Here is a 12847-nt window from a genome sequence, read left to right as displayed (position 1 = left end):
ACAAAGGAAAGAAAGGGAAGCTGGGTGCGGTGGCACACACCTTTGACCCCAGCACCTGGGAGGCAGAGGCAGGTGGAACTTTGGAGTTGGAGGTCTATATAGTGAGTTCCACGTCAGCTGTCTCAAAAAAAGACAAAGAGGAAGAAGAAGAAGAAGAAGAAGAAGAAGAAGAAGAAGAAGAAGAAGAAGAAGAAGAAGAAGAAGAAGAGGAGGAGGAGGAACATCTCACCCCAGAAACTGTATCAGGAGGCATTGTGTGTGTGCGTGTGTGTGTGTGTGTGTGTGTGTGTGTGTGTGTGTGCATGCCATGGCACATATGCAGTGGTCAGAGAACAACCTTTGGAAATTGGCTCTCTCTTTCTACCATGTGGATCCCAGGGAAGGAACTCAGGTCATTAGACTTGGTGGTAGGTGCCTTTACCCACTGAGCCATCTTGTCAGCCCAGGGTTGCAGTTTTAAACAGGATGGCATAATGCATTGTTTAAACTGTGGCCCCTGAAAAATTACACATTCCTTGGTTCTTGTGCAATGTACTTTGCTGTTCCCAATTGCCCAATCAGATGCCAAGTCCCTGAGCTACATTGAAGATCCTTATATTCCACATTTGACACACTCATATTATGTAAGGAAGCCAGGATCAGACTACAAGTAAATGTTTGACTTTCATCTTCTCAAGGCCACATTGAAGAATTGTCTTGGGCCATACAAGGGTATCTAACCTGTGGCTCGTGGGTTTGGAGAGCATATATATATGTTTATTTTGCATGACATTGTGATGTAAGTTTTTCATTTACCAAGTTCACACTTAAAACTGCACAATCTATTTACAACAAATATTGAAAAAAAATCTCATGGGTCTGGAGAGATGGCTTAGTGGTTAAGAGTGCTTATTGCTCTTCTAGAAGACCTGTTTGGCTCCCAGCACCCATATCAGGTGGCTCACAATTGTCTGTAATGCCAGCTCCGGGGGAATCACATATCTTGTCTCTAGCCTCTGAGGGCACCTGTACTCATGTGCACATACCCACACACAGACACCACATACACATACTTAAAAATGATAAAAATAAACAAAAAACTCATGTCAGATATGGCACATGGCTTTAATCCCAGCACTCAGGAGGTAGAAGCAGGTGAATCTTTGTGAGATTGCGGCCAGCCTGGTCTACACAGTAAGCTCCAGGCCAGCTGGGGCTACAGGGAGATTTTGCCCTCACCAAAAGAAACAAAACTGAAACCAAACAACTCATAATATTTTAAGTAAGGTTACAATTTTGAGTTGGGCTGCACTCATAACTATCCTGGGATACCAGCATGGGCTGGATGCTTCAGCAAAGGATGAGATACTTGGTGCTTAGAGATGGCTCAGTGGTTAAGTACACTTGCTGTTCTTCCAAAGGACCCAGGCTTGGTTTCCAGCACCCACGTGGTGGCTAACAACCATCCTTAACTCCAGTTCCACAGGATTAGATGCCCTTCTGGGATCCTCAGGCATTGCATGCACATGGTACACTTACATACACGTAGACAAAATACTCATACTGTCGCCTGAATTCCCTCTGGGTCTCCTGTGTGATCAGACAAACCATATAATATATTTTATGTGCATTTATTAACTTACAAAGGAATGAGTACTCAGTGCCTAGCCCCTGCGGCAGTGCTCAGAGCCTGCCTTATCAGACCGCGCCACACCCATAGTCACCGCTAGCATTTGCTCACGCCTCAGGGGCCAGAGATCTCTCCCCAGGTCCATAAGTGTTGGGCCATTCTGTCCTTGAGCTGCTGTGCAGCTCCAAGATGGCTCCCAGCAGCCCCCCCCAGTAGTCCACACTTGGTGGCAGGCCCCACCCCTTGGAGGAACTAGCCAACTGGGAGACACATACACATAAGATAAAAATAATAAAATATTAAAAAGGAGTGAAATATTCCATAAGGTGAGGCCTACTAACTGGCAGCAAGTTCAGCTGGGGTGAACAAGAATCTGCTCTAGATTCCAGGTGACTCTTCCAGGTGACTAGATTCCAGGACCCATCCATGGCATTGTGAGAAATAATGTTCATGTTTTTAAAAATATTTTCTTATTTTTTATTTTATGCGTATGAGTGTATTGTATGCATGTGTGTTAGTGTACCTGTGTCACGCAATGCCCGAGGAAGTCAGGAGAAGACATTGGAACTGGAGCTATGGATGGTTATTAGCCACCATGTGGGTGCTTGGAACCAAACCAGGGCCCTCTGCAAGAACAGTCAATGCTCTTAATCACTGAGCCATCTCTTTAGCCCATGTCCATGTTTTAAAGAGTGAACCAGAGAAGAGAAAGTCTCTTTGAGAAGGTATTTTCTTGTTTTTTGGAAATAGGGTCTCATGGAGCTCAGGCTGGCCTCAAACATGCTATGTAATGGAGGATGACCTTGAACGCCTTATCCTCCTGCCTCTACCTCCTGTGTGCTGGGATCACAGGCCTGTGCCACAGGGAATATTCGTGTTCCCATTTTGAAGCCCTAACTCCCAGCATGGCTATATTGGAGGATGAGCCTCAAGGAAGTAATTATGGTTAAATGAAGTGGTAAGGAAGGGGATTGACATGATGGGGTTAGTGTACTTAAAAGGAGAAAAACCAAGAGTACTCTTGTTCTGTCTCACCCAAAGCACACAGCTAGGAAAGGACACGTGGGGACATGGCAAGAAGGTGACTGTAAGCCAGGGCAAAAGCTCTTAGCAGAAATCAAACTTGCCAGAACCTTGATCTTTAACTTCCCAGCCTACAGAATATTAAGAAAATTAATTCCTTTAGTTAAAGCCACACAGTTTATAGTACTTTGTCATGACAACCTGGGCTCTGACTTTTATATTTTTCAAAATGAAGTGGTAAGGAAGGGGATTGACATGATGGGGTTAGTGTACTTAAAAGGAGAAAAACCAAGAGTACTCTTGTTCTGTCTCACCCAAAGCACACAGCTAGGAAAGGACACGTGGGGACATGGCAAGAAGGTGACTGTAAGCCAGGGCAAAAGCTCTTAGCAGAAATCAAACTTGCCAGAACCTTGATCTTTAACTTCCCAGCCTACAGAATATTAAGAAAATTAATTCCTTTAGTTAAAGCCACACAGTTTATAGTACTTTGTCATGACAACCTGGGCTAAGATTGAAACCATGCAGGTATCCAGGAGTGCTCCAGACAGGAGACCAGTTGGTATAGAGGCCAGGGCATCAGCAGGCTGGAGTGTGGACAGTATAGTGTAGAGAGGAGTGATGTTGGGAGGATGCGAGAAGATTCAGGGGACATGCATGTCAGCAGGCCAGTTTAGAACTTTGCCTTTTATGCTGAGTTAAAAGTCTGTGGAGAGTTTTGAAGGGTGGAGTGACGTGTTTTCAAAGGACATGTATTTCTGTAATATTTGACTTTTGTGTAACTATGAACATGTGTTAGTTTGTAATGAGGAAAGAAGCCATCAGAAAGAAGCCCTAAGAAAGAGATAGAAGAATAAACAAACAGTACAGGCCGTGAACTCTGATGCCAACATGAAGGCTTGAGCAGGAGGAAGGAAGCAAAGGTGGAGGGAAGAGGCGGAAGCTGACCAGTGCCAGTCCCAGCAGCCACCACCCTTGGATTCTTCGGGAACGTTGATACTTGCCCTGTTCTTTGCTTTGGCTTGCCACTCTTCATTACACCTCTGTGGCCTGGTGTCTGGCAAGGGAGAGGGGCAGGGAGCAGAGGGTGGGGAGAAACAGCATGGCATGGACTGAGCCCTTCCTTGCTAGGAATTAAGTACATCTGATTTATTCTGGCATCTGTCTGGTTTCTTTGATTTTTGGAACAGGGTTTCCCTATAGTCCCAGCTGGCCTAAGGACTTATTATGTAGACCAGGCTGGCTTTGATTTCACAGAGATCTGCCTGCCTCTGCCTCCCATGTGCTAGGACTAAAGGTATGTACCATCATGCCTGGTTTTAAGGAAACAAAAATTTTATTCAGTGTGTGTGTGTGTGTGTGTGTGTGTGTGTGTGTTTGCCATGGGGCATGTGTGGAAGTTAGACAATTTGTGGGACATAGTTCTCTCCTTCTACCATGTGACTCCCAGGGATTAAACTCAAGTTGTCAGGCATGATAGCAAGTGCCTTTACCTGTTGAACCATTTTGCCAGCCCGCCTTACTGGTTTCTATGCAGTAGATCAATAAATAATTCTTAAAGAAATGAATGAGGGGTTAGGGAGGTGACTCAGTTCATAAAGTGCTTGCCTTGCAAGCATGAGGACCTGGTTTGGTCTCCAGCATCTACTTAAAAAGAATCTGAGCATGGTAGTGTGCATTTGTCATCCCAGTAATAGGGAGGCAGAGACCAGCAGGTGCTTGGGGTTTGCTGAGTAGTCAGTCTAGCTCAATCAGGGAGATCCAGGTAAAAGTGAAAGACATTATCTCAGAAAAAATGGGGTTGAGATGGGCTGGTGAGATGCTTCAGCTGGTGAAGGAACCTGCCTCCAAGCCTAAAGACCTGAGTTCAATCCCTGTGAACCACATGATGAAGGAGAGAACCAGCTCCTGTAAGTTGTCTTTTGATTTCCATGTGTGTCCCGTGGCATGTGCATACACAGACACAGAGGCACAGATACAGACAGACACAACAAATAAAAGTGTAATTTAAAAGATGGAAAATGTGAGAAACAAAGATCCTTACTTCATAATGAGAATATTAGAGACTCAGCATAGCAAAAATGAAGTAGTTTAGGCTGGGTGTGGTGGCGCACACCTTTAATCCCAGCACTCGGGAGGTAGAGACAGGAGGAGTTCAAGGCCAGCCTGGTCTAAAGCCTTATAAACACTAACACATGACCCTTCCTCCTTTTCTGAATCATCAGGAAAGGAGAATCTTAAACATCACCTAGGTCTTATCTTTCCCTCTGTCTCTTAACGTTTGTGGGACACAGTTCTCCCTGTCTACCTTGTGAATCCCAGGGACTAAACTCAAGTTGTCAACAAACATGTTAACATGTGCATAGCTCATCTTTATTTTTCACATCCTGTTTATTTTAAAACGTATCAAATGCATGATGCAGGCAAACTTGGCTGCTGGTAATTTTCTACTCTAAAATTCTAGGGTTTTTTGGGGGGGAAGGTAGCTTAGTAGAGGTTGAGGAGGACACTGAGACAAACAGGCATTAGTAGAGGTCTAGTGTTTAATAGTTCATTTCTAGCTGGACCCGGACTGGCTTGAGGCACCTTTGAAAATGAACCATCAAATTTCATTTATTTCTTATTTTAATTTTATGTGTATGAGTGTATGTATGTAAGTGCACCTGTGTTGTGCAGTGCCAGAGGAGGTCAAAAGAGGGGGTGAGATCCTTTGGAACTAAAGTTGCAGACAGTTGTTAGTCACCATGTGGGTGCTGGGATTCAAACCCGGGTCCTCTGCAAGAGCAGCCTTCGCTCTTAATCACCGAGCCATCTCTCCAGCTCTAGATTTCATTTCTTGCGAGAGCAACTGAGGACAACATGAGAGGTTGACCTCTGACTTTTTCATGCACACACACACATGAACTGATACACACATATACACTAAATAATAAATAAATAAATAAATAAATAAATAAATAAATAAATGAACTGGGGCTGGAGGCCAGTTGGTGGAATAGTTTCCCAGTATGCAGGAAGCCCTGGGTTCAATTCCCAGCACTGTACAAACTGACCATGTCTGTACACATATAATCCCAGCACTCGGGATGGGAGGCAGGAGGATTAGAAGTTCAAAGTTATCATTCACTATACAGCAAGCTTGAGGCCATCCTGGGATGCATGAGACCCTGTCTCAAAAAAAAAGGAAATAAGAAGAAGAGGAGAAAAAGGAGGGGGAGAGATGAATGAAGTGTCCCCAGCACCCTTCTTGAAGTCTGCCATTACTCTCCCAACTCCTTCCTCCTTGAGGAACAACTGAACTCCAAAAGGATCTGTAAAACAAAGAGTGGGTAGAGCAGAGGGCTCTGTTTACCTCATGGTCGATTTAGAGCTTTAAAAATATAAGAAACTGAGTTGAACCTTTAAGGAAGGTTACGAATCTGCAGGTTCTCAGACAACTCTAAGTGTGAACTGAGAGTGGCAGAGGTGGAAGTGCCACGGAAAGCTTGTGTGAAAAGGAGATTTACTGTCCTCCATTAGTAAGTGAAAGGGCACAGGGACAGATGGAGATGCTCAAGGTACCGGTTAAAGGGCAGGTATGTACTTCCTAAACAACGCATTTCCTAAACACATATAACCCACTTTTTGCTGAATGGGTTCCTTTTGTTTTGTGGATGATCATCCCCCTTAGTCAGCTGTTCTGTAAACCTGGGCTTCTACAGACCTAACATTTTTCAAATAGGGTACACATGCACACATGCACAGGCCTAGGTCCAATGCATTAGCACAAGGTAGTGTTCTTTGTAGCTATTCTTTAGAAATCTGTCCTGGGTCCTTTGGCCATATGAGTCATTGGGCCCTACCCAAGTTTAGAGTACTACTTAGAAAAAAATCATAACCAACTGAAGAGGGTTCTTAACATTACAATGTCTGACCAACTGTCCTGATGTGCTAAGCAAAATAAACTAATTGATAAATGTGTAAAGAGTTGCTTGTGAACATAAACCCACTAATCACTTGTCCCTGCTCAGTCTTAAAAAATTTTTTTATTAGTGGGGTTGATGGTTCATAGTCGCCATGTGGGTTCTGGGAATTGAACCTGGGTCCTCTGCAAGAGCAGCCTTCGCTCTTAATCACCGAGCCATCTCTCCAGCTCTAGATTTCATTTCTTGCGAGAGCAACTGAGGACAACATGAGAGGTTGACCTCTGACTTTTTCATGCACACACACACATGAACTGATACACACATATACACTAAATAATAAATAAATAAATAAATAAATAAATAAATAAATAAATAAATAAATGAACTGGGGCTGGAGGCCAGTTGGTGGAATAGTTTCCCAGTATGCAGGAAGCCCTGGGTTCAATTCCCAGCACTGTACAAACTGACCATGTCTGTACACATATAATCCCAGCACTCGGGATGGGAGGCAGGAGGATTAGAAGTTCAAAGTTATCATTCACTATACAGCAAGCTTGAGGCCATCCTGGGATGCATGAGACCCTGTCTCAAAAAAAAAGGAAATAAGAAGAAGAGGAGAAAAAGGAGGGGGAGAGATGAATGAAGTGTCCCCAGCACCCTTCTTGAAGTCTGCCATTACTCTCCCAACTCCTTCCTCCTTGAGGAACAACTGAACTCCAAAAGGATCTGTAAAACAAAGAGTGGGTAGAGCAGAGGGCTCTGTTTACCTCATGGTCGATTTAGAGCTTTAAAAATATAAGAAACTGAGTTGAACCTTTAAGGAAGGTTACGAATCTGCAGGTTCTCAGACAACTCTAAGTGTGAACTGAGAGTGGCAGAGGTGGAAGTGCCACGGAAAGCTTGTGTGAAAAGGAGATTTACTGTCCTCCATTAGTAAGTGAAAGGGCACAGGGACAGATGGAGATGCTCAAGGTACCGGTTAAAGGGCAGGTATGTACTTCCTAAACAACGCATTTCCTAAACACATATAACCCACTTTTTGCTGAATGGGTTCCTTTTGTTTTGTGGATGATCATCCCCCTTAGTCAGCTGTTCTGTAAACCTGGGCTTCTACAGACCTAACATTTTTCAAATAGGGTACACATGCACACATGCACAGGCCTAGGTCCAATGCATTAGCACAAGGTAGTGTTCTTTGTAGCTATTCTTTAGAAATCTGTCCTGGGTCCTTTGGCCATATGAGTCATTGGGCCCTACCCAAGTTTAGAGTACTACTTAGAAAAAAATCATAACCAACTGAAGAGGGTTCTTAACATTACAATGTCTGACCAACTGTCCTGATGTGCTAAGCAAAATAAACTAATTGATAAATGTGTAAAGAGTTGCTTGTGAACATAAACCCACTAATCACTTGTCCCTGCTCAGTCTTAAAAAATTTTTTTATTAGTGGGGTTGGTGGTACACGCCTATAATCCCAGCACTCGAGAGGCAGAGGCAGGTGGATCTCTGTGAGTTCAAGACCAGCTGGGGCTACAGGGGGACCCTGTCTCAAAAAGGCCAAAACATTTTATTATTTTTATTTTATGTGTATGAGTGTATTGCCTGCATGTAAGTGCACCTGTGTCATGCAATGCCCATAGAGGTCAAAAGAGGGCGTCGGATTCCCCTGGAACTGGAGTTACAGACAGTCATTAATTGCCATTTGGGTGCTAGGAATCGAACCTGGGTCCTCTGCAAGAGCAGCCAGTGCTCTTAACTACCGAGCCAACTCTCCAGGCCCATTGTTCAGTCTTTTGAAAGGAAAGAAAGGCACAGTCAGTCTTTACTGAGCCAATGTGCATTTCCTTAGCTCTAATATAATCTTGCATTTGCATAGCCTTGTTCTCCATATTTCTTTTTATTTTTGCAGATAGGTACATCTCTCAAGTATTTCAGAAACATGCTTCATGAAATACTTGCATGTCTTAAACATTGAATGTGCCAAGCATTATCCTGGGGGCATCTTTTGTTTAACCATTTAATCTACCCAGTCATGCTCCAAAGGTAAATAGCATCATCAATCCCATTTCACAGGTAATGAAACCTCACCCGTCTTAAGTAACTTACCTTCCAGGAGGCAGTTGTAGCAGCTAACCCTAACCACTGTACATACCTGTAGCTTTTCAGAGTAGAGACAGAAGGCAGGTGGTTAAGATGCTGGCAAGAGGCTGTTTATTCATAGGAATTAAGTCTGAGGCCAAGAGAATGAGTTTAGGATTGTCACAGCTAAGAACACCAGTAGGAACAGGGTTAGCTCAGGACCTCCTGTGATCTCATGGTATTTGCTATGTTTTTAGCTCTGGCTGGTGGAAGAACTGAGGCCACCCTTAGAATGTGTCATTGAGCTAATTTTATTCTGTAAATAATAGAGTGTTTACAATATTTTAAAACATTCCACCCCTTTTCTGGCTTCCTTGGAGTTCCTTCTTATTCTTCTGGCAGATCTTCTTGGTCACTACTGACTCTAATTTTAGTCCTAGCGAGTGGAAGAATCTCCTGCTACTACTGTCTATATATGAGTGGGTGGTATTATCTTGTAAAAATTCTTCTCACTTTTACAAGGAGGTCAAAGATAATTCTTGTTCTCTACACACACACACACACACACACACACACACACACACACAAATTGTCTCAAATGAAAATTCCCGTCTTGGCTAAAATCCACTCCAGTAAATGGAGCTGAGGGATTACAATGTCAACCACATAACAAACCGAGGTCAGCCTGAGCTACATGAGACTTTGTTTCAAAAAAACTAAAAATAGGGGCTGGTGAGATGGCTCAGTGGGTAAGTGTGTTTGCTGCCAAGCCTGACAGCCAGAGTTCAACTGCCAACCCGGTGGAAGGAAAGAACTGATTCCCAAAAGTTGTATACACACACACACACATACACACACACACACACAGAGGATAAATCAATTAAAAACAAAAAGACACAAAACCTTCTGGAAGCTTTGACATGCCAATCTGAAAGGGACACATTTGTCCCAACAGGGCTGAGAACAGGAAAGTTCATTTCCATTTCCTCAACTTCCTTCTCTCTTCTAAGCAGCTTCTTCTATATGAAGCTGACCCTGTCCCCTCCACAGACCACGAATATCTGCTCTCTTGTCTTAACCCAGATGGCAACTTCAGTGACTGTCCACAGAGAAAACAAAGGTCAGGACAATGCAGGCGCCTGGCGCTGCCTGAGCTGGTAACAGCCTGAGAATCAGCCTCTGAAATGCCATGCTGAGAAGAAAAGTCACATCTGCCTGGAGGGCTCTGCAAATGTTCCAGTGTTTTCCTGCACCCACCTTTCTGGATCTGCTGAATGTCACTTTTCACCACACAGATTGCATCAAATAGCTGCGACAGAGCTTTCTCATTTCTGAGTAAGTGACCACAAGTAAAGACAGTCATGCCTTTAACATTTAGCAAGAAAATAACTACATTATCTTGGGTGGATTGATTGCCCTTTCCTGACTGTCAACACCCGGGCAGGAAAAACAAGCTGTGACGGTTAAAGACAGATGCAGAGGCACATCAAAAACTTCTGATGTTAAAGAATGGGAAAATCCTAGCTTGGGGCATTTTTATGTAACCGGATGTCAACACTGATTTCAAAATAGCTTTTGGAGTTGCTGACAGACAGGACGCCAGTCATCCACTGTGTAGTGAGTGGGGTGTCAGCTCCACTATGGAATGCTCTCGCCTTAGGCCAGATGCAATGACCGTGGCATGTCGAAATGCTCCTGTTCTGTGGGGTGGGTGTCTTGGACAGATTCCTCACCTGTGAGATGGGGCTAATTTCTGTTGATATAAAACACAGCTCTCATCTCAAAGGAAATAAGAAATAGTTTATTCCAAGCCAAATACAAGTGACTATGGCCCACGAAAATGGATTCCTGTTGCCCCAAGTAACGTGTTCCACTGTGGAAGCAGTTTCATGACCTTTTTATAGTTACAGAACAAAAGAAAAGTCATAAATCAAGGTATTTACCAAATACATTGGCAGGAACATCAGGTAGGTAAGTTAGAATGAAACAGGGCTTAAATTTTTACATTTTTATTAGTTTGTGTGTCATATGTGTGTGGCATATGCATGTATGAATTCGGGTGTGCTTCTGCATGTGCAGAGGCCACAGGAAGATGTCGCTGAGTGTTCTTTATTACTTTCTACCTTATTCTCTTAAGAGAGGGTCTCTCACTGAACCTGGTGCTAGGCTGGTGCTTAGCACTGGTGGTGAGCCTCCAGTCTCCCCCCTCAGAATTGACTGAGGTTATAGGAATGCATGTGATCACACCCAGTTTTTTTACATAGGTTCTGGAGATTTCAAGTCTTCTTGCTTGCACAAGCAGTGTTACTGAGTCATCTCCCCAGCCAGCTGTAAGTCTTAGATGCTATCTAATGACATTCTTAACTTTTGGGTTGGTGGAAGCTAGTGATTTACTAAGCATAACTTCCAAAAGTTTTATCTGATAGACTAAAACACAGGAGTGGGCAATATGCCACAACAGGAACTAAAGATAGCCTAAGATAATTTGCTCCAGGATCTGCAATGCTCCAACTCTCCACAATCAGGAAGTTCTAATCAGTGAGCCTTGGCAACTTCAACACAGGTGTAGCTTTTCCCAGCAGCTTTGGTTCACATTCACATCTCTTTGGTCTGCTAGGAGTCAAGAGTCCACCTGGCAGGTTGGTGCTAAACATTGCAGCTTGTATTATCCAGCTCACTTTCTAATGCCTTTTCCTGGCTTAGAAGTGGAACTCTCAGCACAACTAATCCTGGAGAACAGCTTTGACTGAGGATTGAGAGGTGCAAGGTGACAGCTGGGCTACATGTCAGTTACTCCCCAAGCTGAAGATGAACATGCTGTCTTCAAATGAACTTCCTGCCCACTCCGATGACAAATGAATTGCAGTTATTATGCACATTTTATCTCCCGGGAGTGGTAGGCACTGTGCTGACATAATATTTGTGATATCCTGGGGAAGAGGAGGTGATGAATGATTTAATCACCACAGTCAAGAAGATGAAGGGTTATCCTTAGAATGCTGACCAGATGTTTCCACCAAACCAATGCTGGGTAGTCAGTAGGCCTCAGCTACAGGAAAGACCTGGGTGAAGCCCTTGGTGATACATCTTGAAGAGGTCTCCACCCAGGCCATGCCTCGAGTTAGAAATACTGCATTACATGCTTTTTATTGCTGAAGTAATTTTCAAGGGCAAATTACAGAAACATAGTTCTTTAAAAATTTTATTATTTTTCAAGATCATAATTTTTCAGTATTTTATTTTTATTTTTATGTGTATGAGTGTATTGCCTGCATGTATGTAAGTGTATCTGTGTCATGAAATGCCTATGGAGGTCAGAAGAGGACACTGGATCCTCTGGAACTGGAGTTACAGATGGTTATTAGCCACCGTGGGTGCTGGGAATTGAACTTGGATCCTCTGTGAGTGCAGCCAGCGCTCTTAACTGCTGAGCCATCTTTCCAGCCCTATTGTGTGTAAGTGCACTGTGCATGAGGATGTAGGAAGGAAAAAAAGTCCCTCAGACAGTCATGCAATGCCTGTAGAGGTCAGAAGAGGGCATGGGATCCCCTGGAACTAGAATTACAGAGAATTCTTAGCTGCCACATAGATGCTGGGAACCAAACCGAGTCCTCTACAAGAGCAGCCAGTGCTCTTAACCACTTGGTCTCTTCAGTGCCAAGAAACACAGTTCTTTACATTCTCTGTGCAACACAGCTTAAGATCTCTATAATTCCTTTAGCAATTCTTCCCTGGAAACCACTCCAGCCAGTTTTCGTGTTAGGCTATTTGGCAGTTCCCCAGAGGCATTCTGAAAAGGCTCCACATGGCAGGTTATCCTGGGCTTTCAGCAGCCAACAGAACCTGCCTGAAGTTGAGATGCTCAAATAGGGCTGTGTAGCTGGGCCTGTGGACAGTGGCAGTAGGTGAAGGCTTAATACAAGTGCACATGTCACCAGGCAGTTAACTACAGGACCTTCAAATCACTCACCCCTGGGTGTGGGGAGGATAGAAAGGTAGGGAAGGGCTGGAGAGTTGGCTCAGCAGTTAAGAACACTGGCTGCTCTTGCAAAGGACCTGGGTTCTAATCCCAGCACCCATAGGGCAGCTAACAACTGTCTGTAACTCCGGTTCCAGGGGATCCAATGCCCTCTTCTGTCCTCCAAGGGAACTGCACAACACAGGTATACTTACATACATGCAGGCAATACATGCATACACATAAAATAATTTAAAAAAATTAAAAAGGCAG

The sequence above is a fragment of the Nannospalax galili genome, unplaced genomic scaffold (assembly GCF_000622305.1).
Source record: "Nannospalax galili isolate Female #2095 unplaced genomic scaffold, S.galili_v1.0 scaffold451, whole genome shotgun sequence".
In the NCBI taxonomy this organism is placed as follows: domain Eukaryota; kingdom Metazoa; phylum Chordata; class Mammalia; order Rodentia; family Spalacidae; genus Nannospalax; species Nannospalax galili.
Note: the sequence above shows the minus strand (reverse complement) of the source record.